Source organism: Poromitra crassiceps (assembly GCF_964638095.1).
Source record: "Poromitra crassiceps genome assembly, contig: HAP1_SCAFFOLD_127, whole genome shotgun sequence".
NCBI lineage: Eukaryota > Metazoa > Chordata > Actinopteri > Beryciformes > Melamphaidae > Poromitra > Poromitra crassiceps.
Window position 1 is genome coordinate 433999 of NW_028152233.1, and position 21907 is coordinate 455905.

The window sequence follows — 21907 nt, forward strand, 5'->3', positions numbered from 1 at the left end:
AGTGACAGATGGGCTTGGACGGGACGGAGACAGGACAGCCAGGGCCATGAGTGGTACGAGAGCTGGTGACGAGGCGGTGCGTGGGACAGCACGGCGGACCGGATTGAGGAAAAGAGAGAGGACGCCCTGTGGAAATGGTAGAGGGGTGAAGTACGCTTCACTCCTCTCTGAGCTAAGTACCTCTCTATAAATCTACAAGTTGACACGGTTGACACACGTCATTGGAACTCATTGTGGTGTCTCTGGTGTCTCTTGACACCAGAGAGGCTGAATACCGCACTGAGTCAATGCGGTCTTAGCCTCTCTGGTGTCAACACTCTGTCTGATTTGGGATTTTTTTTTTTTTTTTCCAAAATCAGACTTGACACCAGAGAGGCTGAATACCGCACTGAGTCAATGCGGTCTTAGCCTCTCTGGTGTCAACACTCTGTCTGATTTTGGATTATTATTATTTTTTTCCAAAATCAGACTTGACACCAGAGAGGCTGAATACCGCACTGAGTCAATGCGGTCTTAGCCTCTCTGGTGTCAATGTCACGGGGTGACTGTGTGTGGGTGTGGGTCATCTCTCCTTCACTGCACTCTGTATGAATGCACCCATCCAATTCCCTCCCTCACCTGGTGATTAGTGTGAATGTTTCCACCTGGGGTGATTGGCGCACCTGGGGTGAGCTGTGGGTTTTCCTGGCCACACAAGCTGCCATATATACAGGTGGAGAGTGGAGAGAAGGGAGAGCAAACCGGCAGAGCACACCGGCAGAGCAAACGGACACGAGCAAGTGACAGATGGGCTTGGACGGCACAGCGGACCGGATTGAGGAAAAGAGAGAGGACGCCCTGTGGAAATGGTAGAGGGGTGAAGTACGCTTCACTCCTCTCTGAGCTAAGTACCTCTCTATAAATCTACAAGTTGACACACGTCATTGGAACTCATTGTGGCGCTGCTGTATGTGCTTGGGACAACTAGTTATTTTTGGCTTAAATAAGTTTGGTTTGCTGTGGCTTCATATTTGGAGTTGTTTTGAGTTTGGAGGAGTATTGTGTCACGGGGTGACGGGTGTGGGTCATCTCTCCTTCCCTTCACTCTGTATGAATGCACCCATCCAATTCCGTCCCTCACCTGGTGATTAGTGTAAATGTTTCCACCTGGGGTGATTGGCGCACCTGGGGTGAGCTGTGGGTTTTCCTGGCCACACAAGCTGCCATATATACAGGTGGAGAGTGGAGAGAAGGCAGAGCAAACCGGCAGAGCAAACGGACACGAGCAAGTGACAGATGGGCTTGGACGGCACAGCGGACCGGATTGAGGAAAAGAGAGAGGACGCCCTGTGGAAATGGTAGAGGGGTGAAGTACGCTTCACTCCTCTCTGAGCTAAGTACCTCTCTATAAATCTACAAGTTGACACACGTCATTGGAACTCATTGTGGCGGTGCTGTATGTGCTTGGGACAACTAGTTATTTTTGGCTTAAATAAGTTTGGTTTGCTGTGGCTTCATATTTGGAGTTGTTTTGAGTTTGGAGGAGTATTGTGTCACGGGGTGACGTGTGTGGGTCATCTCTCCTTCCCTTCACTCTGTATGAATGCACCCATCCAATTCCATCCCTCACCTGGTGATTAGTGTAAATGTTTCCACCTGGGGTGATTGGCGCACCTGGGGTGAGCTGTGGGTTTTCCTGGCCACACAAGCTGCCATATATACAGGTGGAGAGTGGAGAGAAGGCAGAGCAAACCGGCAGAGCAAACGGACACGAGCAAGTGACAGATGGGCTTGGACGGCACAGCGGACCGGATTGAGGAAAAGAGAGAGGACGCCCTGTGGAAATGGTAGAGGGGTGAAGTACGCTTCACTCCTCTCTGAGCTAAGTACCTCTCTATGAATCTACAAGTTGACACACGTCATTGGAACTCATTGTGGCGCTGCTGTATGTGCTTGGGACAACTAGTTATTTTTGGCTTAAATAAGTTTGGTTTGCTGTGGCTTCATATTTGGAGTTGTTTTGAGTTTGGAGGAGTATTGTGTCACGGGGTGACGGGTGTGGGTCATCTCTCCTTCCCTTCACTCTGTATGAATGCACCCATCCAATTCCGTCCCTCACCTGGTGATTAGTGTAAATGTTTCCACCTGGGGTGATTGGCGCACCTGGGGTGAGCTGTGGGTTTTCCTGGCCACACAAGCTGCCATATATACAGGTGGAGAGTGGAGAGAAGGCAGAGCAAACCGGCAGAGCAAACGGACACGAGCAAGTGACAGATGGGCTTGGACGGCACAGCGGACCGGATTGAGGAAAAGAGAGAGGACGCCCTGTGGAAATGGTAGAGGGGTGAAGTACGCTTCACTCCTCTCTGAGCTAAGTACCTCTCTATGAATCTACAAGTTGACACACGTCATTGGAACTCATTGTGGCGCTGCTGTATGTGCTTGGGACAACTAGTTATTTTTGGCTTAAATAAGTTTGGTTTGCTGTGGCTTCATATTTGGAGTTGTTTTGAGTTTGGAGGAGTATTGTGTCACGGGGTGACGGGTGTGGGTCATCTCTCCTTCCCTTCACTCTGTATGAATGCACCCATCCAATTCCGTCCCTCACCTGGTGATTAGTGTAAATGTTTCCACCTGGGGTGATTGGCGCACCTGGGGTGAGCTGTGGGTTTTCCTGGCCACACAAGCTGCCATATATACAGGTGGAGAGTGGAGAGAAGGCAGAGCAAACCGGCAGAGCAAACCGGCACGAGCAAGTGACAGATGGGCTTGGACGGGACGGAGACAGGACAGCCAGGGCCATGAGTGGTACGAGAGCTGGTGACGAGGCGGTGCGTGGGACAGCACGGCGGACCGGATTGAGGAAAAGAGAGAGGACGCCCTGTGGAAATGGTAGAGGGGTGAAGTACGCTTCACTCCTCTCTGAGCTAAGTACCTCTCTATAAATCTACAAGTTGACACGGTTGACACACGTCATTGGAACTCATTGTGGTGTCTCTGGTGTCTCTTGACACCAGAGAGGCTGAATACCGCACTGAGTCAATGCGGTCTTAGCCTCTCTGGTGTCAACACTCTGTCTGATTTGGGATTTTTTTTTTTTTTTTCCAAAATCAGACTTGACACCAGAGAGGCTGAATACCGCACTGAGTCAATGCGGTCTTAGCCTCTCTGGTGTCAACACTCTGTCTGATTTTGGATTATTATTATTTTTTTCCAAAATCAGACTTGACACCAGAGAGGCTGAATACCGCACTGAGTCAATGCGGTCTTAGCCTCTCTGGTGTCAATGTCACGGGGTGACTGTGTGTGGGTGTGGGTCATCTCTCCTTCACTGCACTCTGTATGAATGCACCCATCCAATTCCCTCCCTCACCTGGTGATTAGTGTGAATGTTTCCACCTGGGGTGATTGGCGCACCTGGGGTGAGCTGTGGGTTTTCCTGGCCACACAAGCTGCCATATATACAGGTGGAGAGTGGAGAGAAGGGAGAGCAAACCGGCAGAGCACACCGGCAGAGCAAACGGACACGAGCAAGTGACAGATGGGCTTGGACGGCACAGCGGACCGGATTGAGGAAAAGAGAGAGGACGCCCTGTGGAAATGGTAGAGGGGTGAAGTACGCTTCACTCCTCTCTGAGCTAAGTACCTCTCTATAAATCTACAAGTTGACACACGTCATTGGAACTCATTGTGGCGCTGCTGTATGTGCTTGGGACAACTAGTTATTTTTGGCTTAAATAAGTTTGGTTTGCTGTGGCTTCATATTTGGAGTTGTTTTGAGTTTGGAGGAGTATTGTGTCACGGGGTGACGTGTGTGGGTGTGGGTCATCTCTCCTTCCCTTCACTCTGTATGAATGCACCCATCCAATTCCGTCCCTCACCTGGTGATTAGTGTAAATGTTTCCACCTGGGGTGATTGGCGCACCTGGGGTGAGCTGTGGGTTTTCCTGGCCACACAAGCTGCCATATATACAGGTGGAGAGTGGAGAGAAGGCAGAGCAAACCGGCAGAGCAAACGGACACGAGCAAGTGACAGATGGGCTTGGACGGCACAGCGGACCGGATTGAGGAAAAGAGAGAGGACGCCCTGTGGAAATGGTAGAGGGGTGAAGTACGCTTCACTCCTCTCTGAGCTAAGTACCTCTCTATAAATCTACAAGTTGACACACGTCATTGGAACTCATTGTGGCGCTGCTGTATGTGCTTGGGACAACTAGTTATTTTTGGCTTAAATAAGTTTGGTTTGCTGTGGCTTCATATTTGGAGTTGTTTTGAGTTTGGAGGAGTATTGTGTCACGGGGTGACGTGTGTGGGTGTGGGTCATCTCTCCTTCCCTTCACTCTGTATGAATGCACCCATCCAATTCCGTCCCTCACCTGGTGATTAGTGTAAATGTTTCCACCTGGGGTGATTGGCGCACCTGGGGTGAGCTGTGGGTCTTCCTGGCCACACAAGCTGCCATATATACAGGTGGAGAGTGGAGAGAAGGCAGAGCAAACCGGCAGAGCAAACCGGCAGAGCAAACGGACACGAGCAAGTGACAGATGGGCTTGGACGGCACAGCGGACCGGATTGAGGAAAAGAGAGAGGACGCCCTGTGGAAATGGTAGAGGGGTGAAGTACGCTTCACTCCTCTCTGAGCTAAGTACCTCTCTATGAATCTACAAGTTGACACACGTCATTGGAACTCATTGTGGCGCTGCTGTATGTGCTTGGGACAACTAGTTATTTTTGGCTTAAATAAGTTTGGTTTGCTGTGGCTTCATATTTGGAGTTGTTTTGAGTTTGGAGGAGTATTGTGTCACGGGGTGACGGGTGTGGGTCATCTCTCCTTCCCTTCACTCTGTATGAATGCACCCATCCAATTCCGTCCCTCACCTGGTGATTAGTGTAAATGTTTCCACCTGGGGTGATTGGCGCACCTGGGGTGAGCTGTGGGTTTTCCTGGCCACACAAGCTGCCATATATACAGGTGGAGAGTGGAGAGAAGGCAGAGCAAACCGGCAGAGCAAACGGACACGAGCAAGTGACAGATGGGCTTGGACGGCACAGCGGACCGGATTGAGGAAAAGAGAGAGGACGCCCTGTGGAAATGGTAGAGGGGTGAAGTACGCTTCACTCCTCTCTGAGCTAAGTACCTCTCTATGAATCTACAAGTTGACACACGTCATTGGAACTCATTGTGGCGCTGCTGTATGTGCTTGGGACAACTAGTTATTTTTGGCTTAAATAAGTTTGGTTTGCTGTGGCTTCATATTTGGAGTTGTTTTGAGTTTGGAGGAGTATTGTGTCACGGGGTGACGGGTGTGGGTCATCTCTCCTTCCCTTCACTCTGTATGAATGCACCCATCCAATTCCGTCCCTCACCTGGTGATTAGTGTAAATGTTTCCACCTGGGGTGATTGGCGCACCTGGGGTGAGCTGTGGGTTTTCCTGGCCACACAAGCTGCCATATATACAGGTGGAGAGTGGAGAGAAGGCAGAGCAAACCGGCAGAGCAAACCGGCACGAGCAAGTGACAGATGGGCTTGGACGGGACGGAGACAGGACAGCCAGGGCCATGAGTGGTACGAGAGCTGGTGACGAGGCGGTGCGTGGGACAGCACGGCGGACCGGATTGAGGAAAAGAGAGAGGACGCCCTGTGGAAATGGTAGAGGGGTGAAGTACGCTTCACTCCTCTCTGAGCTAAGTACCTCTCTATAAATCTACAAGTTGACACGGTTGACACACGTCATTGGAACTCATTGTGGTGTCTCTGGTGTCTCTTGACACCAGAGAGGCTGAATACCGCACTGAGTCAATGCGGTCTTAGCCTCTCTGGTGTCAACACTCTGTCTGATTTGGGATTTTTTTTTTTTTTTTCCAAAATCAGACTTGACACCAGAGAGGCTGAATACCGCACTGAGTCAATGCGGTCTTAGCCTCTCTGGTGTCAACACTCTGTCTGATTTTGGATTATTATTATTTTTTTCCAAAATCAGACTTGACACCAGAGAGGCTGAATACCGCACTGAGTCAATGCGGTCTTAGCCTCTCTGGTGTCAATGTCACGGGGTGACTGTGTGTGGGTGTGGGTCATCTCTCCTTCACTGCACTCTGTATGAATGCACCCATCCAATTCCCTCCCTCACCTGGTGATTAGTGTGAATGTTTCCACCTGGGGTGATTGGCGCACCTGGGGTGAGCTGTGGGTTTTCCTGGCCACACAAGCTGCCATATATACAGGTGGAGAGTGGAGAGAAGGGAGAGCAAACCGGCAGAGCACACCGGCAGAGCAAACGGACACGAGCAAGTGACAGATGGGCTTGGACGGCACAGCGGACCGGATTGAGGAAAAGAGAGAGGACGCCCTGTGGAAATGGTAGAGGGGTGAAGTACGCTTCACTCCTCTCTGAGCTAAGTACCTCTCTATAAATCTACAAGTTGACACACGTCATTGGAACTCATTGTGGCGCTGCTGTATGTGCTTGGGACAACTAGTTATTTTTGGCTTAAATAAGTTTGGTTTGCTGTGGCTTCATATTTGGAGTTGTTTTGAGTTTGGAGGAGTATTGTGTCACGGGGTGACGTGTGTGGGTGTGGGTCATCTCTCCTTCCCTTCACTCTGTATGAATGCACCCATCCAATTCCGTCCCTCACCTGGTGATTAGTGTAAATGTTTCCACCTGGGGTGATTGGCGCACCTGGGGTGAGCTGTGGGTTTTCCTGGCCACACAAGCTGCCATATATACAGGTGGAGAGTGGAGAGAAGGCAGAGCAAACCGGCAGAGCAAACGGACACGAGCAAGTGACAGATGGGCTTGGACGGCACAGCGGACCGGATTGAGGAAAAGAGAGAGGACGCCCTGTGGAAATGGTAGAGGGGTGAAGTACGCTTCACTCCTCTCTGAGCTAAGTACCTCTCTATAAATCTACAAGTTGACACACGTCATTGGAACTCATTGTGGCGCTGCTGTATGTGCTTGGGACAACTAGTTATTTTTGGCTTAAATAAGTTTGGTTTGCTGTGGCTTCATATTTGGAGTTGTTTTGAGTTTGGAGGAGTATTGTGTCACGGGGTGACGTGTGTGGGTGTGGGTCATCTCTCCTTCCCTTCACTCTGTATGAATGCACCCATCCAATTCCGTCCCTCACCTGGTGATTAGTGTAAATGTTTCCACCTGGGGTGATTGGCGCACCTGGGGTGAGCTGTGGGTCTTCCTGGCCACACAAGCTGCCATATATACAGGTGGAGAGTGGAGAGAAGGCAGAGCAAACCGGCAGAGCAAACCGGCAGAGCAAACGGACACGAGCAAGTGACAGATGGGCTTGGACGGCACAGCGGACCGGATTGAGGAAAAGAGAGAGGACGCCCTGTGGAAATGGTAGAGGGGTGAAGTACGCTTCACTCCTCTCTGAGCTAAGTACCTCTCTATGAATCTACAAGTTGACACACGTCATTGGAACTCATTGTGGCGCTGCTGTATGTGCTTGGGACAACTAGTTATTTTTGGCTTAAATAAGTTTGGTTTGCTGTGGCTTCATATTTGGAGTTGTTTTGAGTTTGGAGGAGTATTGTGTCACGGGGTGACGGGTGTGGGTCATCTCTCCTTCCCTTCACTCTGTATGAATGCACCCATCCAATTCCGTCCCTCACCTGGTGATTAGTGTAAATGTTTCCACCTGGGGTGATTGGCGCACCTGGGGTGAGCTGTGGGTTTTCCTGGCCACACAAGCTGCCATATATACAGGTGGAGAGTGGAGAGAAGGCAGAGCAAACCGGCAGAGCAAACCGGCACGAGCAAGTGACAGATGGGCTTGGACGGGACGGAGACAGGACAGCCAGGGCCATGAGTGGTACGAGAGCTGGTGACGAGGCGGTGCGTGGGACAGCACGGCGGACCGGATTGAGGAAAAGAGAGAGGACGCCCTGTGGAAATGGTAGAGGGGTGAAGTACGCTTCACTCCTCTCTGAGCTAAGTACCTCTCTATAAATCTACAAGTTGACACGGTTGACACACGTCATTGGAACTCATTGTGGTGTCTCTGGTGTCTCTTGACACCAGAGAGGCTGAATACCGCACTGAGTCAATGCGGTCTTAGGGTCTTAGCCTCTCTGGTGTCAACACTCTGTCTGATTTGGGATTTTTTTTTTTTTTTTCCAAAATCAGACTTGACACCAGAGAGGCTGAATACCGCACTGAGTCAATGCGGTCTTAGCCTCTCTGGTGTCAACACTCTGTCTGATTTTGGATTATTATTATTTTTTTCCAAAATCAGACTTGACACCAGAGAGGCTGAATACCGCACTGAGTCAATGCGGTCTTAGCCTCTCTGGTGTCAATGTCACGGGGTGACTGTGTGTGGGTGTGGGTCATCTCTCCTTCACTGCACTCTGTATGAATGCACCCATCCAATTCCCTCCCTCACCTGGTGATTAGTGTGAATGTTTCCACCTGGGGTGATTGGCGCACCTGGGGTGAGCTGTGGGTTTTCCTGGCCACACAAGCTGCCATATATACAGGTGGAGAGTGGAGAGAAGGGAGAGCAAACCGGCAGAGCACACCGGCAGAGCAAACGGACACGAGCAAGTGACAGATGGGCTTGGACGGCACAGCGGACCGGATTGAGGAAAAGAGAGAGGACGCCCTGTGGAAATGGTAGAGGGGTGAAGTACGCTTCACTCCTCTCTGAGCTAAGTACCTCTCTATAAATCTACAAGTTGACACACGTCATTGGAACTCATTGTGGCGCTGCTGTATGTGCTTGGGACAACTAGTTATTTTTGGCTTAAATAAGTTTGGTTTGCTGTGGCTTCATATTTGGAGTTGTTTTGAGTTTGGAGGAGTATTGTGTCACGGGGTGACGTGTGTGGGTGTGGGTCATCTCTCCTTCCCTTCACTCTGTATGAATGCACCCATCCAATTCCGTCCCTCACCTGGTGATTAGTGTAAATGTTTCCACCTGGGGTGATTGGCGCACCTGGGGTGAGCTGTGGGTTTTCCTGGCCACACAAGCTGCCATATATACAGGTGGAGAGTGGAGAGAAGGCAGAGCAAACCGGCAGAGCAAACGGACACGAGCAAGTGACAGATGGGCTTGGACGGCACAGCGGACCGGATTGAGGAAAAGAGAGAGGACGCCCTGTGGAAATGGTAGAGGGGTGAAGTACGCTTCACTCCTCTCTGAGCTAAGTACCTCTCTATAAATCTACAAGTTGACACACGTCATTGGAACTCATTGTGGCGCTGCTGTATGTGCTTGGGACAACTAGTTATTTTTGGCTTAAATAAGTTTGGTTTGCTGTGGCTTCATATTTGGAGTTGTTTTGAGTTTGGAGGAGTATTGTGTCACGGGGTGACGTGTGTGGGTGTGGGTCATCTCTCCTTCCCTTCACTCTGTATGAATGCACCCATCCAATTCCGTCCCTCACCTGGTGATTAGTGTAAATGTTTCCACCTGGGGTGATTGGCGCACCTGGGGTGAGCTGTGGGTCTTCCTGGCCACACAAGCTGCCATATATACAGGTGGAGAGTGGAGAGAAGGCAGAGCAAACCGGCAGAGCAAACCGGCAGAGCAAACGGACACGAGCAAGTGACAGATGGGCTTGGACGGCACAGCGGACCGGATTGAGGAAAAGAGAGAGGACGCCCTGTGGAAATGGTAGAGGGGTGAAGTACGCTTCACTCCTCTCTGAGCTAAGTACCTCTCTATGAATCTACAAGTTGACACACGTCATTGGAACTCATTGTGGCGCTGCTGTATGTGCTTGGGACAACTAGTTATTTTTGGCTTAAATAAGTTTGGTTTGCTGTGGCTTCATATTTGGAGTTGTTTTGAGTTTGGAGGAGTATTGTGTCACGGGGTGACGGGTGTGGGTCATCTCTCCTTCCCTTCACTCTGTATGAATGCACCCATCCAATTCCGTCCCTCACCTGGTGATTAGTGTAAATGTTTCCACCTGGGGTGATTGGCGCACCTGGGGTGAGCTGTGGGTTTTCCTGGCCACACAAGCTGCCATATATACAGGTGGAGAGTGGAGAGAAGGCAGAGCAAACCGGCAGAGCAAACCGGCACGAGCAAGTGACAGATGGGCTTGGACGGGACGGAGACAGGACAGCCAGGGCCATGAGTGGTACGAGAGCTGGTGACGAGGCGGTGCGTGGGACAGCACGGCGGACCGGATTGAGGAAAAGAGAGAGGACGCCCTGTGGAAATGGTAGAGGGGTGAAGTACGCTTCACTCCTCTCTGAGCTAAGTACCTCTCTATAAATCTACAAGTTGACACGGTTGACACACGTCATTGGAACTCATTGTGGTGTCTCTGGTGTCTCTTGACACCAGAGAGGCTGAATACCGCACTGAGTCAATGCGGTCTTAGGGTCTTAGCCTCTCTGGTGTCAACACTCTGTCTGATTTGGGATTTTTTTTTTTTTTTTCCAAAATCAGACTTGACACCAGAGAGGCTGAATACCGCACTGAGTCAATGCGGTCTTAGCCTCTCTGGTGTCAACACTCTGTCTGATTTTGGATTATTATTATTTTTTTCCAAAATCAGACTTGACACCAGAGAGGCTGAATACCGCACTGAGTCAATGCGGTCTTAGCCTCTCTGGTGTCAATGTCACGGGGTGACTGTGTGTGGGTGTGGGTCATCTCTCCTTCACTGCACTCTGTATGAATGCACCCATCCAATTCCCTCCCTCACCTGGTGATTAGTGTGAATGTTTCCACCTGGGGTGATTGGCGCACCTGGGGTGAGCTGTGGGTTTTCCTGGCCACACAAGCTGCCATATATACAGGTGGAGAGTGGAGAGAAGGGAGAGCAAACCGGCAGAGCACACCGGCAGAGCAAACGGACACGAGCAAGTGACAGATGGGCTTGGACGGCACAGCGGACCGGATTGAGGAAAAGAGAGAGGACGCCCTGTGGAAATGGTAGAGGGGTGAAGTACGCTTCACTCCTCTCTGAGCTAAGTACCTCTCTATAAATCTACAAGTTGACACACGTCATTGGAACTCATTGTGGCGCTGCTGTATGTGCTTGGGACAACTAGTTATTTTTGGCTTAAATAAGTTTGGTTTGCTGTGGCTTCATATTTGGAGTTGTTTTGAGTTTGGAGGAGTATTGTGTCACGGGGTGACGTGTGTGGGTCATCTCTCCTTCCCTTCACTCTGTATGAATGCACCCATCCAATTCCGTCCCTCACCTGGTGATTAGTGTAAATGTTTCCACCTGGGGTGATTGGCGCACCTGGGGTGAGCTGTGGGTTTTCCTGGCCACACAAGCTGCCATATATACAGGTGGAGAGTGGAGAGAAGGCAGAGCAAACCGGCAGAGCAAACGGACACGAGCAAGTGACAGATGGGCTTGGACGGCACAGCGGACCGGATTGAGGAAAAGAGAGAGGACGCCCTGTGGAAATGGTAGAGGGGTGAAGTACGCTTCACTCCTCTCTGAGCTAAGTACCTCTCTATGAATCTACAAGTTGACACACGTCATTGGAACTCATTGTGGCGCTGCTGTATGTGCTTGGGACAACTAGTTATTTTTGGCTTAAATAAGTTTGGTTTGCTGTGGCTTCATATTTGGAGTTGTTTTGAGTTTGGAGGAGTATTGTGTCACGGGGTGACGGGTGTGGGTCATCTCTCCTTCCCTTCACTCTGTATGAATGCACCCATCCAATTCCGTCCCTCACCTGGTGATTAGTGTAAATGTTTCCACCTGGGGTGATTGGCGCACCTGGGGTGAGCTGTGGGTTTTCCTGGCCACACAAGCTGCCATATATACAGGTGGAGAGTGGAGAGAAGGCAGAGCAAACCGGCAGAGCAAACGGACACGAGCAAGTGACAGATGGGCTTGGACGGCACAGCGGACCGGATTGAGGAAAAGAGAGAGGACGCCCTGTGGAAATGGTAGAGGGGTGAAGTACGCTTCACTCCTCTCTGAGCTAAGTACCTCTCTATGAATCTACAAGTTGACACACGTCATTGGAACTCATTGTGGCGCTGCTGTATGTGCTTGGGACAACTAGTTATTTTTGGCTTAAATAAGTTTGGTTTGCTGTGGCTTCATATTTGGAGTTGTTTTGAGTTTGGAGGAGTATTGTGTCACGGGGTGACGGGTGTGGGTCATCTCTCCTTCCCTTCACTCTGTATGAATGCACCCATCCAATTCCGTCCCTCACCTGGTGATTAGTGTAAATGTTTCCACCTGGGGTGATTGGCGCACCTGGGGTGAGCTGTGGGTTTTCCTGGCCACACAAGCTGCCATATATACAGGTGGAGAGTGGAGAGAAGGCAGAGCAAACCGGCAGAGCAAACCGGCACGAGCAAGTGACAGATGGGCTTGGACGGGACGGAGACAGGACAGCCAGGGCCATGAGTGGTACGAGAGCTGGTGACGAGGCGGTGCGTGGGACAGCACGGCGGACCGGATTGAGGAAAAGAGAGAGGACGCCCTGTGGAAATGGTAGAGGGGTGAAGTACGCTTCACTCCTCTCTGAGCTAAGTACCTCTCTATAAATCTACAAGTTGACACGGTTGACACACGTCATTGGAACTCATTGTGGTGTCTCTGGTGTCTCTTGACACCAGAGAGGCTGAATACCGCACTGAGTCAATGCGGTCTTAGCCTCTCTGGTGTCAACACTCTGTCTGATTTGGGATTTTTTTTTTTTTTTTCCAAAATCAGACTTGACACCAGAGAGGCTGAATACCGCACTGAGTCAATGCGGTCTTAGCCTCTCTGGTGTCAACACTCTGTCTGATTTTGGATTATTATTATTTTTTTCCAAAATCAGACTTGACACCAGAGAGGCTGAATACCGCACTGAGTCAATGCGGTCTTAGCCTCTCTGGTGTCAATGTCACGGGGTGACTGTGTGTGGGTGTGGGTCATCTCTCCTTCACTGCACTCTGTATGAATGCACCCATCCAATTCCCTCCCTCACCTGGTGATTAGTGTGAATGTTTCCACCTGGGGTGATTGGCGCACCTGGGGTGAGCTGTGGGTTTTCCTGGCCACACAAGCTGCCATATATACAGGTGGAGAGTGGAGAGAAGGGAGAGCAAACCGGCAGAGCAAACGGACACGAGCAAGTGACAGATGGGCTTGGACGGCACAGCGGACCGGATTGAGGAAAAGAGAGAGGACGCCCTGTGGAAATGGTAGAGGGGTGAAGTACGCTTCACTCCTCTCTGAGCTAAGTACCTCTCTATAAATCTACAAGTTGACACACGTCATTGGAACTCATTGTGGCGCTGCTGTATGTGCTTGGGACAACTAGTTATTTTTGGCTTAAATAAGTTTGGTTTGCTGTGGCTTCATATTTGGAGTTGTTTTGAGTTTGGAGGAGTATTGTGTCACGGGGTGACGTGTGTGGGTGTGGGTCATCTCTCCTTCCCTTCACTCTGTATGAATGCACCCATCCAATTCCGTCCCTCACCTGGTGATTAGTGTAAATGTTTCCACCTGGGGTGATTGGCGCACCTGGGGTGAGCTGTGGGTTTTCCTGGCCACACAAGCTGCCATATATACAGGTGGAGAGTGGAGAGAAGGCAGAGCAAACCGGCAGAGCAAACGGACACGAGCAAGTGACAGATGGGCTTGGACGGCACAGCGGACCGGATTGAGGAAAAGAGAGAGGACGCCCTGTGGAAATGGTAGAGGGGTGAAGTACGCTTCACTCCTCTCTGAGCTAAGTACCTCTCTATAAATCTACAAGTTGACACACGTCATTGGAACTCATTGTGGCGCTGCTGTATGTGCTTGGGACAACTAGTTATTTTTGGCTTAAATAAGTTTGGTTTGCTGTGGCTTCATATTTGGAGTTGTTTTGAGTTTGGAGGAGTATTGTGTCACGGGGTGACGTGTGTGGGTGTGGGTCATCTCTCCTTCCCTTCACTCTGTATGAATGCACCCATCCAATTCCGTCCCTCACCTGGTGATTAGTGTAAATGTTTCCACCTGGGGTGATTGGCGCACCTGGGGTGAGCTGTGGGTCTTCCTGGCCACACAAGCTGCCATATATACAGGTGGAGAGTGGAGAGAAGGCAGAGCAAACCGGCAGAGCAAACCGGCAGAGCAAACGGACACGAGCAAGTGACAGATGGGCTTGGACGGCACAGCGGACCGGATTGAGGAAAAGAGAGAGGACGCCCTGTGGAAATGGTAGAGGGGTGAAGTACGCTTCACTCCTCTCTGAGCTAAGTACCTCTCTATGAATCTACAAGTTGACACACGTCATTGGAACTCATTGTGGCGCTGCTGTATGTGCTTGGGACAACTAGTTATTTTTGGCTTAAATAAGTTTGGTTTGCTGTGGCTTCATATTTGGAGTTGTTTTGAGTTTGGAGGAGTATTGTGTCACGGGGTGACGGGTGTGGGTCATCTCTCCTTCCCTTCACTCTGTATGAATGCACCCATCCAATTCCGTCCCTCACCTGGTGATTAGTGTAAATGTTTCCACCTGGGGTGATTGGCGCACCTGGGGTGAGCTGTGGGTTTTCCTGGCCACACAAGCTGCCATATATACAGGTGGAGAGTGGAGAGAAGGCAGAGCAAACCGGCAGAGCAAACCGGCACGAGCAAGTGACAGATGGGCTTGGACGGGACGGAGACAGGACAGCCAGGGCCATGAGTGGTACGAGAGCTGGTGACGAGGCGGTGCGTGGGACAGCACGGCGGACCGGATTGAGGAAAAGAGAGAGGACGCCCTGTGGAAATGGTAGAGGGGTGAAGTACGCTTCACTCCTCTCTGAGCTAAGTACCTCTCTATAAATCTACAAGTTGACACGGTTGACACACGTCATTGGAACTCATTGTGGTGTCTCTGGTGTCTCTTGACACCAGAGAGGCTGAATACCGCACTGAGTCAATGCGGTCTTAGCCTCTCTGGTGTCAACACTCTGTCTGATTTGGGATTTTTTTTTTTTTTTTCCAAAATCAGACTTGACACCAGAGAGGCTGAATACCGCACTGAGTCAATGCGGTCTTAGCCTCTCTGGTGTCAACACTCTGTCTGATTTTGGATTATTATTATTTTTTTCCAAAATCAGACTTGACACCAGAGAGGCTGAATACCGCACTGAGTCAATGCGGTCTTAGCCTCTCTGGTGTCAATGTCACGGGGTGACTGTGTGTGGGTGTGGGTCATCTCTCCTTCACTGCACTCTGTATGAATGCACCCATCCAATTCCCTCCCTCACCTGGTGATTAGTGTGAATGTTTCCACCTGGGGTGATTGGCGCACCTGGGGTGAGCTGTGGGTTTTCCTGGCCACACAAGCTGCCATATATACAGGTGGAGAGTGGAGAGAAGGGAGAGCAAACCGGCAGAGCACACCGGCAGAGCAAACGGACACGAGCAAGTGACAGATGGGCTTGGACGGCACAGCGGACCGGATTGAGGAAAAGAGAGAGGACGCCCTGTGGAAATGGTAGAGGGGTGAAGTACGCTTCACTCCTCTCTGAGCTAAGTACCTCTCTATAAATCTACAAGTTGACACACGTCATTGGAACTCATTGTGGCGCTGCTGTATGTGCTTGGGACAACTAGTTATTTTTGGCTTAAATAAGTTTGGTTTGCTGTGGCTTCATATTTGGAGTTGTTTTGAGTTTGGAGGAGTATTGTGTCACGGGGTGACGTGTGTGGGTGTGGGTCATCTCTCCTTCCCTTCACTCTGTATGAATGCACCCATCCAATTCCGTCCCTCACCTGGTGATTAGTGTAAATGTTTCCACCTGGGGTGATTGGCGCACCTGGGGTGAGCTGTGGGTTTTCCTGGCCACACAAGCTGCCATATATACAGGTGGAGAGTGGAGAGAAGGCAGAGCAAACCGGCAGAGCAAACGGACACGAGCAAGTGACAGATGGGCTTGGACGGCACAGCGGACCGGATTGAGGAAAAGAGAGAGGACGCCCTGTGGAAATGGTAGAGGGGTGAAGTACGCTTCACTCCTCTCTGAGCTAAGTACCTCTCTATAAATCTACAAGTTGACACACGTCATTGGAACTCATTGTGGCGCTGCTGTATGTGCTTGGGACAACTAGTTATTTTTGGCTTAAATAAGTTTGGTTTGCTGTGGCTTCATATTTGGAGTTGTTTTGAGTTTGGAGGAGTATTGTGTCACGGGGTGACGTGTGTGGGTGTGGGTCATCTCTCCTTCCCTTCACTCTGTATGAATGCACCCATCCAATTCCGTCCCTCACCTGGTGATTAGTGTAAATGTTTCCACCTGGGGTGATTGGCGCACCTGGGGTGAGCTGTGGGTCTTCCTGGCCACACAAGCTGCCATATATACAGGTGGAGAGTGGAGAGAAGGCAGAGCAAACCGGCAGAGCAAACCGGCAGAGCAAACGGACACGAGCAAGTGACAGATGGGCTTGGACGGCACAGCGGACCGGATTGAGGAAAAGAGAGAGGACGCCCTGTGGAAATGGTAGAGGGGTGAAGTACGCTTCACTCCTCTCTGAGCTAAGTACCTCTCTATGAATCTACAAGTTGACACACGTCATTGGAACTCATTGTGGCGCTGCTGTATGTGCTTGGGACAACTAGTTATTTTTGGCTTAAATAAGTTTGGTTTGCTGTGGCTTCATATTTGGAGTTGTTTTGAGTTTGGAGGAGTATTGTGTCACGGGGTGACGGGTGTGGGTCATCTCTCCTTCCCTTCACTCTGTATGAATGCACCCATCCAATTCCGTCCCTCACCTGGTGATTAGTGTAAATGTTTCCACCTGGGGTGATTGGCGCACCTGGGGTGAGCTGTGGGTTTTCCTGGCCACACAAGCTGCCATATATACAGGTGGAGAGTGGAGAGAAGGCAGAGCAAACCGGCAGAGCAAACCGGCACGAGCAAGTGACAGATGGGCTTGGACGGGACGGAGACAGGACAGCCAGGGCCATGAGTGGTACGAGAGCTGGTGACGAGGCGGTGCGTGGGACAGCACGGCGGACCGGATTGAGGAAAAGAGAGAGGACGCCCTGTGGAAATGGTAGAGGGGTGAAGTACGCTTCACTCCTCTCTGAGCTAAGTACCTCTCTATAAATCTACAAGTTGACACGGTTGACACACGTCATTGGAACTCATTGTGGTGTCTCTGGTGTCTCTTGACACCAGAGAGGCTGAATACCGCACTGAGTCAATGCGGTCTTAGGGTCTTAGCCTCTCTGGTGTCAACACTCTGTCTGATTTGGGATTTTTTTTTTTTTTTTCCAAAATCAGACTTGACACCAGAGAGGCTGAATACCGCACTGAGTCAATGCGGTCTTAGCCTCTCTGGTGTCAACACTCTGTCTGATTTTGGATTATTATTATTTTTTTCCAAAATCAGACTTGACACCAGAGAGGCTGAATACCGCACTGAGTCAATGCGGTCTTAGCCTCTCTGGTGTCAATGTCACGGGGTGACTGTGTGTGGGTGTGGGTCATCTCTCCTTCACTGCACTCTGTATGAATGCACCCATCCAATTCCCTCCCTCACCTGGTGATTAGTGTGAATGTTTCCACCTGGGGTGATTGGCGCACCTGGGGTGAGCTGTGGGTTTTCCTGGCCACACAAGCTGCCATATATACAGGTGGAGAGTGGAGAGAAGGGAGAGCAAACCGGCAGAGCACACCGGCAGAGCAAACGGACACGAGCAAGTGACAGATGGGCTTGGACGGCACAGCGGACCGGATTGAGGAAAAGAGAGAGGACGCCCTGTGGAAATGGTAGAGGGGTGAAGTACGCTTCACTCCTCTCTGAGCTAAGTACCTCTCTATAAATCTACAAGTTGACACACGTCATTGGAACTCATTGTGGCGCTGCTGTATGTGCTTGGGACAACTAGTTATTTTTGGCTTAAATAAGTTTGGTTTGCTGTGGCTTCATATTTGGAGTTGTTTTGAGTTTGGAGGAGTATTGTGTCACGGGGTGACGTGTGTGGGTGTGGGTCATCTCTCCTTCCCTTCACTCTGTATGAATGCACCCATCCAATTCCGTCCCTCACCTGGTGATTAGTGTAAATGTTTCCACCTGGGGTGATTGGCGCACCTGGGGTGAGCTGTGGGTTTTCCTGGCCACACAAGCTGCCATATATACAGGTGGAGAGTGGAGAGAAGGCAGAGCAAACCGGCAGAGCAAACGGACACGAGCAAGTGACAGATGGGCTTGGACGGCACAGCGGACCGGATTGAGGAAAAGAGAGAGGACGCCCTGTGGAAATGGTAGAGGGGTGAAGTACGCTTCACTCCTCTCTGAGCTAAGTACCTCTCTATAAATCTACAAGTTGACACACGTCATTGGAACTCATTGTGGCGCTGCTGTATGTGCTTGGGACAACTAGTTATTTTTGGCTTAAATAAGTTTGGTTTGCTGTGGCTTCATATTTGGAGTTGTTTTGAGTTTGGAGGAGTATTGTGTCACGGGGTGACGTGTGTGGGTGTGGGTCATCTCTCCTTCCCTTCACTCTGTATGAATGCACCCATCCAATTCCGTCCCTCACCTGGTGATTAGTGTAAATGTTTCCACCTGGGGTGATTGGCGCACCTGGGGTGAGCTGTGGGTCTTCCTGGCCACACAAGCTGCCATATATACAGGTGGAGAGTGGAGAGAAGGCAGAGCAAACCGGCAGAGCAAACCGGCAGAGCAAACGGACACGAGCAAGTGACAGATGGGCTTGGACGGCACAGCGGACCGGATTGAGGAAAAGAGAGAGGACGCCCTGTGGAAATGGTAGAGGGGTGAAGTACGCTTCACTCCTCTCTGAGCTAAGTACCTCTCTATGAATCTACAAGTTGACACACGTCATTGGAACTCATTGTGGCGCTGCTGTATGTGCTTGGGACAACTAGTTATTTTTGGCTTAAATAAGTTTGGTTTGCTGTGGCTTCATATTTGGAGTTGTTTTGAGTTTGGAGGAGTATTGTGTCACGGGGTGACGGGTGTGGGTCATCTCTCCTTCCCTTCACTCTGTATGAATGCACCCATCCAATTCCGTCCCTCACCTGGTGATTAGTGTAAATGTTTCCACCTGGGGTGATTGGCGCACCTGGGGTGAGCTGTGGGTTTTCCTGGCCACACAAGCTGCCATATATACAGGTGGAGAGTGGAGAGAAGGCAGAGCAAACCGGCAGAGCAAACGGACACGAGCAAGTGACAGATGGGCTTGGACGGCACAGCGGACCGGATTGAGGAAAAGAGAGAGGACGCCCTGTGGAAATGGTAGAGGGGTGAAGTACGCTTCACTCCTCTCTGAGCTAAGTACCTCTCTATGAATCTACAAGTTGACACACGTCATTGGAACTCATTGTGGCGCTGCTGTATGTGCTTGGGACAACTAGTTATTTTTGGCTTAAATAAGTTTGGTTTGCTGTGGCTTCATATTTGGAGTTGTTTTGAGTTTGGAGGAGTATTGTGTCACGGGGTGACGGGTGTGGGTCATCTCTCCTTCCCTTCACTCTGTATGAATGCACCCATCCAATTCCGTCCCTCACCTGGTGATTAGTGTAAATGTTTCCACCTGGGGTGATTGGCGCACCTGGGGTGAGCTGTGGGTTTTCCTGGCCACACAAGCTGCCATATATACAGGTGGAGAGTGGAGAGAAGGCAGAGCAAACCGGCAGAGCAAACCGGCACGAGCAAGTGACAGATGGGCTTGGACGGGACGGAGACAGGACAGCCAGGGCCATGAGTGGTACGAGAGCTGGTGACGAGGCGGTGCGTGGGACAGCACGGCGGACCGGATTGAGGAAAAGAGAGAGGACGCCCTGTGGAAATGGTAGAGGGGTGAAGTACGCTTCACTCCTCTCTGAGCTAAGTACCTCTCTATAAATCTACAAGTTGACACGGTTGACACACGTCATTGGAACTCATTGTGGTGTCTCTGGTGTCTCTTGACACCAGAGAGGCTGAATACCGCACTGAGTCAATGCGGTCTTAGCCTCTCTGGTGTCAACACTCTGTCTGATTTGGGATTTTTTTTTTTTTTTTCCAAAATCAGACTTGACACCAGAGAGGCTGAATACCGCACTGAGTCAATGCGGTCTTAGCCTCTCTGGTGTCAACACTCTGTCTGATTTTGGATTATTATTATTTTTTTCCAAAATCAGACTTGACACCAGAGAGGCTGAATACCGCACTGAGTCAATGCGGTCTTAGCCTCTCTGGTGTCAATGTCACGGGGTGACTGTGTGTGGGTGTGGGTCATCTCTCCTTCACTGCACTCTGTATGAATGCACCCATCCAATTCCCTCCCTCACCTGGTGATTAGTGTGAATGTTTCCACCTGGGGTGATTGGCGCACCTGGGGTGAGCTGTGGGTTTTCCTGGCCACACAAGCTGCCATATATACAGGTGGAGAGTGGAGAGAAGGGAGAGCAAACCGGCAGAGCACACCGGCAGAGCAAACGGACACGAGCAAGTGACAGATGGGCTTGGACGGCACAGCGGACCGGATTGAGGAAAAGAGAGAGGACGCCCTGTGGAAATGGTAGAGGGGTGAAGTACGCTTCACTCCTCTCTGAGCTAAGTACCTCTCTATAAATCTACAAGTTGACACACGTCATTGGAACTCATTGTGGCGCTGCTGTATGTGCTTGGGACAACTAGTTATTTTTGGCTTAAATAAGTTTGGTTTGCTGTGGCTTCATATTTGGAGTTGTTTTGAGTTTGGAGGAGTATTGTGTCACGGGGTGACGTGTGTGGGTGTGGGTCATCTCTCCTTCCCTTCACTCTGTATGAATGCACCCATCCAATTCCGTCCCTCACCTGGTGATTAGTGTAAATGTTTCCACCTGGGGTGATTGGCGCACCTGGGGTGAGCTGTGGGTTTTCCTGGCCACACAAGCTGCCATATATACAGGTGGAGAGTGGAGAGAAGGCAGAGCAAACCGGCAGAGCAAACGGACACGAGCAAGTGACAGATGGGCTTGGACGGCACAGCGGACCGGATTGAGGAAAAGAGAGAGGACGCCCTGTGGAAATGGTAGAGGGGTGAAGTACGCTTCACTCCTCTCTGAGCTAAGTACCTCTCTATAAATCTACAAGTTGACACACGTCATTGGAACTCATTGTGGCGCTGCTGTATGTGCTTGGGACAACTAGTTATTTTTGGCTTAAATAAGTTTGGTTTGCTGTGGCTTCATATTTGGAGTTGTTTTGAGTTTGGAGGAGTATTGTGTCACGGGGTGACGTGTGTGGGTGTGGGTCATCTCTCCTTCCCTTCACTCTGTATGAATGCACCCATCCAATTCCGTCCCTCACCTGGTGATTAGTGTAAATGTTTCCACCTGGGGTGATTGGCGCACCTGGGGTGAGCTGTGGGTCTTCCTGGCCACACAAGCTGCCATATATACAGGTGGAGAGTGGAGAGAAGGCAGAGCAAACCGGCAGAGCAAACCGGCAGAGCAAACGGACACGAGCAAGTGACAGATGGGCTTGGACGGCACAGCGGACCGGATTGAGGAAAAGAGAGAGGACGCCCTGTGGAAATGGTAGAGGGGTGAAGTACGCTTCACTCCTCTCTGAGCTAAGTACCTCTCTATGAATCTACAAGTTGACACACGTCATTGGAACTCATTGTGGCGCTGCTGTATGTGCTTGGGACAACTAGTTATTTTTGGCTTAAATAAGTTTGGTTTGCTGTGGCTTCATATTTGGAGTTGTTTTGAGTTTGGAGGAGTATTGTGTCACGGGGTGACGGGTGTGGGTCATCTCTCCTTCCCTTCACTCTGTATGAATGCACCCATCCAATTCCGTCCCTCACCTGGTGATTAGTGTAAATGTTTCCACCTGGGGTGATTGGCGCACCTGGGGTGAGCTGTGGGTTTTCCTGGCCACACAAGCTGCCATATATACAGGTGGAGAGTGGAGAGAAGGCAGAGCAAACCGGCAGAGCAAACCGGCACGAGCAAGTGACAGATGGGCTTGGACGGGACGGAGACAGGACAGCCAGGGCCATG